We start from the raw sequence: 6,000 nt of genomic DNA, 5'->3' as shown, positions 1-6,000 counted from the left end.
ATCTTCTGGCCCTTTAGCTTGTTTTTTGTTTGCGATTTTTTGTTTGTTTGTTTTGGTTTTGGTTTTCATATCCCTTTGTGCTTGGGGCTTACTTGGACTCTATATTCAGGATCATTCCTGGCAGTGCTTTGGTGACCATATGTGGTACAGGAGACAAAATCTGGATAAACCATGTGCAAGGCTATCTTGTTAACCCATTACTGTCTCTCCAGCTCATTATTTTTGCTTTTTGCTTGTTTTACTTTGTTTAATTTGTTTTTGTAGAGCTAGTTTTGAAAGCAAACATCATTTACCCATGTCTGAAGGGTTAATGATATTTCTCATGGTAGGTTTTATTATTTTTAATAAAATGTGTTTTATTTATAGAAAGATACATGGAAACATGTTTGTTCTGTCAGTTCTGCTGTTTAAGAAACCAGTGACTTTGAACTTTTTTTGTTTGTCTGTGTTATTTATAATTCACATAACAGAAGGCCATCTAAAGGCAAATGGGTTGATCTATTAGTTACGACATTAGTTGGCCAGTCTAAGATGATCTTGACTACTTAGCAATTCTACTATTCTAATCCATATTTACGAATGTATGGATTCATTACTACAACTCTATATGGCCTGAATATAAGGCAATAAAATTCTGCCAACATTTCTCCTTTAAGACTTCTGTAAATATTAAACAAATTACAGCACTATGAAGATCAGGTACATAGGATCTCTTCCAACTTCCAGAGAGTATAAAGTATTATCTAAACATGAAGTCATATCACCATCACCCTACAGAACTTTAGAAGCATATAAAAGACATCTGGTTTAAAAAAAAAAAAGGCTTCTTTGTCCCTGAAAATAAGAGAGAAGGAAAACCCTGATGTCATGAAATCTGATAGTTTTCTTCTGCTTTACTGACAGCCCATACAGAAGAGATAGCAATCGTAGCATCACTGCCTGAGAAACATCCAGAACAACCTGATCTCTGGATCTAAAAGCAGTCAGAGAAACAAACAAACAAAAAAAAAACAAAAACAAAAAAAAAAACAAAACGAAGAGATTGAAGAGCCTAGAAGAGTCATAGAACCCCAAAGGAAGAAAAAGTAAAATATTTATATCAAACATCATAGACATGGAAACCACAAAATCTTAGTAAGAGGACATAGATTCATGTGAAATGTATAAATGTACACATCTCTCATGTATATATACCAATACACGTATACTCTCCTGAAACAACACAATGCATTTTAACTTTAAAAACCTATAGATGAGGATCAGAGAACTAGAAAGAGACTGAGGTACTTGCCTTGTACCACCTGGATATCCCCATTTAATTCATTACCACATGAACCAGAGCATGGCTAGGGCTCACTTCTTAATACAGAAACAGAAAGAGCCCCTGAACAATAGCAATTTTGTCCCCCAAATCCACCCACCTCCCCACAAAATAAAAAATATTTAGTGAGATGAAATTGTGTGTGGTTACTGGTGAACTAAATAAGTTGTCCAGATCAAGTAAAAGAAATCTGAGGCAGCAAAGCATTAATTTAATGGTTGGGAATCGTGAGAGAAAAAGATGAGAAATTTATCCTCTAAATCCTGGACACCGCAGAGAAAAACTAACCAATTTAACAAGGAGAAAAGAGAAGTTGAAAAGGCAAAAATAATTATACATAGCATAAAAGAAAATATCCCAAACTGTAGAAAGGTCTGAAGCTAATGTCAAATTGACTTGAAAGAAAAGCCTCAGATTTTCTATAAAAATTTCAGATAAAATATTATAAAAGAAATGAATATCTTAAATTATCACCATCAGGTGATACATATTAACATACTTAAAATAGCATTGTGTAAGGTTAGAAAATTTAACAGTTCATAAAACAATGAATGTAAGAGAAAAAGCTCCTTTTCACCCTCTCCATTTTGCTCCTCCAGGCAAATTATCATCATCTAAAATTATCATTACCCATGAAGTGTGATTTCTTGCCATCTCTAAAATGTACACATACTAATATGTATCCCTACAGATACTAAGTTTTTACTCATATTAATACATATTTTGTAGTTTACTAAGTTTTGTCATTTAGTATACCTTCCTTATAAATATCTGCCTAATTCTTTGTAATAGAAATACTGTATTTTCTATAAATATAAACATAATATGATTTTACAACTATTCTCTTATTACTGTACATTTTAATTTTATCCCATTTTCTTCTCTCTTAGAAAGTCACTATAAGCAACCATCTTAAAAAATCTTTTAGGTCTTCTGTAAGCACATCTATGGAGATATACTTACATCTGCATTTTTATTTATTTATGGACTCCAAATGAGTTAAAATGAGGATGTCAAACTGTATTACCCCAGGGAGGTCCCAAATCCAGCTATGGATATTCTTACAAGTTTAAGAGAAAAAAAATTGTCAGACACATATAGAAAACCAGATAGAGGCAGAACTCTGAAAAAATGTAGGCCAGGAACATCAGGGCAAAAGCACAAAACTGGATGAGGTAAGGAAGTTTTCTTCCATGGATCCTACAGAGGGAATGTAGCTTTTCTTAAAATTAGATATTAGGATTCCCATTTTCTCTATGGTGAGAGACTAAAACACAATCTCTTAAGCCACTAAATTTCTACTAATTTGTTATGGCTGCCTCAGGAAACTAAAACAATCATTATTGTTAAGCAGGCATTTTGAAGTAAAGTAAAAAATGGCACCTTGGGTTTGGAGGCAAACTGTAATGAGCCAATGTAGGCCAAATTCTAAAATCTTTCTCTGAAAGGAATTTTCTTCAGCTTCTTTCCAATCTAGGATTGTTGCCAGTTTATAAACTCTCTTGACCACATATTGAGATAAGAAACAGCTGAACATATTTAGTAATTTTCTTGGTTTAGATACAGATATGATCAAATTTATCTGACCAAACAAAACATTTTAAAGGGAGTAGATCATTTTATTTCTTAAAATCTCAGGGAGTGGCAGAGAGATGTTCACATATCTAAATCCATTTCACTGTTATAGCTTTAATGGCAGCCTTGATGGAGAAGGGAATGTTAGACAATCTTTTGGTAATTCCTTTGGTAAAAATAACTATCATGCTATCCAGAGCAAGCATATTCCTTCACAGAAGTTGAGGAGCTAATTACCAACTAATGCCAACAAAACTTGGCTTACAACCACAAAATGACTCTGTAGTCCAAGGCACTGGTCTCTTACTGATAAATTTTAACTTAATGAAACTAATGCTATTTTACACTTAATGGGCTCACAATTTACTAATGGTATGCCAAGAAAACTGTGGAAGATAATGGGGTAGAAATTATTACATTCATTTTCCAAAAGAAAGCTCATCCTCTGTGAGACTATATAACCTGCCCAAGCTCAATTTCAAATCCATTGATGTCCTCTGCACAATAATGCCTCCCGAGATTTGACTCCTCCCAACTAGTCATACATAAAAATGAGCCTAATCATTTTCAGATGTTGCCTTTTGTGCGGTGTGGTATCTTGGTGTTGAAAAGAAATCATCTGTGTTCACACATAAAAAGGGAAATAAATATCAGACTTTCATCCAACTCTCCATTATTATTTGATTCAAAGATTTGTTTCCTTGTTCATAAAGTGTTTTATTTTGGATGTAACTCATTTAAAAAATATTCCAAGTTAAATATCATTTTGGGTGAGATGTACATTTGATCTCTAGCATCAAGTCTATTAATTTAGGTAAATTTTCAAATATACATGGAGGAAGATCACCAGAGAACCAATCATTATTTTAAAGCTCAATTAAGTACATAGCTCAAAATATTTGATTCTTAAGTTTATTTTAGAAATTCATTAATAAGTAAAGTTTTCAGGTTGGCCATTCTCCATAATGCTATAAAAAGAAAATTAAAAGCAAGATCAACTGTTCTTATAAATTCTGTAAATTGGGTTAGAAAAAAAAAGCCCTTAATTTACTTATTTGAAGCCATGGAATCAGTTCCTGGCACTGCTCCTCATAAAACTAAAATAATAAATATTAAAAATTTAAAAACCAAGTGGAAAACCTACATTTTTAATGACTTCTAGAAAACCAGAGAACTTCTGTTCTAAAAATAATTTCCATTTCTATTAACATGTGATAGGCATAATAACTATTTGAATTATAAATAAGAAATAAAAATATCATAATTCATATTTATTTACCCACTAATTTTATACAGTTACCATTATGTTCCAAGCATATGAGGGGCCAGAGTAATAGTTTTACAGGTAGATACTTGCCTTGCACATGGTCCATCTAGGTTCAGTCCCTGGAATTCTACAAGATATTCTACAAGTCCTGTTAAAAGTAATCTTTGAACACATAGCCTTCGGTATTTATTCGTGTGCCCCCCCAAAAAAATAACTTAAAAAATGTGCCAAGCATTTACTGGGTCTAGTCCAGTGAGCAGAATAAAGTTTCTAGTCCTAACACATTTTTTGAGAAAATAGGACAGAGTATTCTGATATTTGGTATCTATTTTTAAGTAAAACATATTCAAAGACTCAAGAATGATCACCTCTGTTGCCCTCAACCGGAATTAGAAGCATACAAAAATCTATAAATACAAACAGCAGTTGGTCTCGATTCTACAACTGAGTTTTAGATAGCCAAGCGAAAGTCCATAACAGTGACATATGCAAAGAAGATGTCATTCAGAAACACAGAAAAATGTTATTCCTGCACAGGATTTTTAAGATTGTAGAATCTTCAGAAGGATGGATCTTTGGAAGAAAGGTTTCTTCCTGCTGATTCTGGTGGAATTTCTTCCACTTTCTTGCCCCTGTTTTGCTGTTATACACATAAATATTTCCTGAGACTGTAAAAGAAGAATACAAAAGATAGAGAAATTTTTACAATTAATTTCAGAGCCTTCACTTATTTCACAGAGGGCATTTTGAGGAATATGGAGATGTCTTCCTTCCTTCTTCTCCCTTCTTCCTTCCTTCCTTCCTTCTTTCCTTCCTTCCTTCCCTCCCTTCCCCTTTTTCCTCCCTCCTTCCCTTCCTTCCTTCTTTCCTCCCTCCTTTTCTCCCTCCCTTCCCCTTTTTCCTCCCTTCCTCCCTTCCTTCCTTTTTTCCTCCCTCCTTCCCTCCCTCCCTTCCCCTTTTGCCTCCCTCCCTTCTTCTCTTCCTTCCTCCCTTCCCCTTTTTCTCTCTCCCCCTTCACTCCCTCCCTTCTTCTCTCTCCCTTTCCCTCCCTCTCTTCCTCCCTCCCTTCCTTCCTGCCTTTCTTTCTTCCTTCCTTTTCTCACTCTCACTCTCTTTATTTCCTATTCTTTTTTTGGTTTTTGGGCCAGATTTGGCAATGCTACACCAAAATTGCTCCGGGCTTACTCCTGGCTCTGCATTTAGGAATTACGTACTCCTGACTCGGCACAGGAAACACTGGGATGCCTAGGATTCACCCAGAGTTGGCCACATGCTGGGCAAACTATTCTGTACCATCTGAGTTCTGCCCCTCATTCTACCTTGTTTATTGAGCATTTGCTAGACACTTATTTTGTAGTACTAAGTTGTCTTCTCAAGTATTGCTCTAGAAAGATTTTTTAAAAAGAAGCAAAATGTGCAGAATTACATTATTTCACATGCATTTCACATGTTCTGATGTCAGAAAGGGGAGCTAAGATGTCAGAAAGGGGAGAAATCTGAGGGAATATTCCTTCATATGGGGGGATTCTGAAACAAAAAAAATATTTCCAAAGTTATTTGGAGAAGGAAATAAATAAAAATAAAATATGATTTAAATTAAACAGAAAATCCTGTGTGGGAAGCAGCTGAAAAAACTCACTAAAGAATCATCTCCAGAAGTTACTCCATTGTGGAACAGGAACAGTTGGCTTTAAAGGAGTGGGAGAAATAGAGCAGGGACTGTGAAGGTGCTTACTAAACCCTGACAAAAGGAAGGATTGAGGTAACAAAAGAAATGGAGCAGAGCCTTAAACTTACTCTTATAAAATATGACCCGGAAGCAAGAAGCAAAACAATT

Source organism: Suncus etruscus, chromosome 7 (genome assembly GCF_024139225.1).
Source record: "Suncus etruscus isolate mSunEtr1 chromosome 7, mSunEtr1.pri.cur, whole genome shotgun sequence".
In the NCBI taxonomy this organism is placed as follows: Eukaryota; Metazoa; Chordata; class Mammalia; order Eulipotyphla; family Soricidae; genus Suncus; species Suncus etruscus.
Note: the sequence above shows the minus strand (reverse complement) of the source record.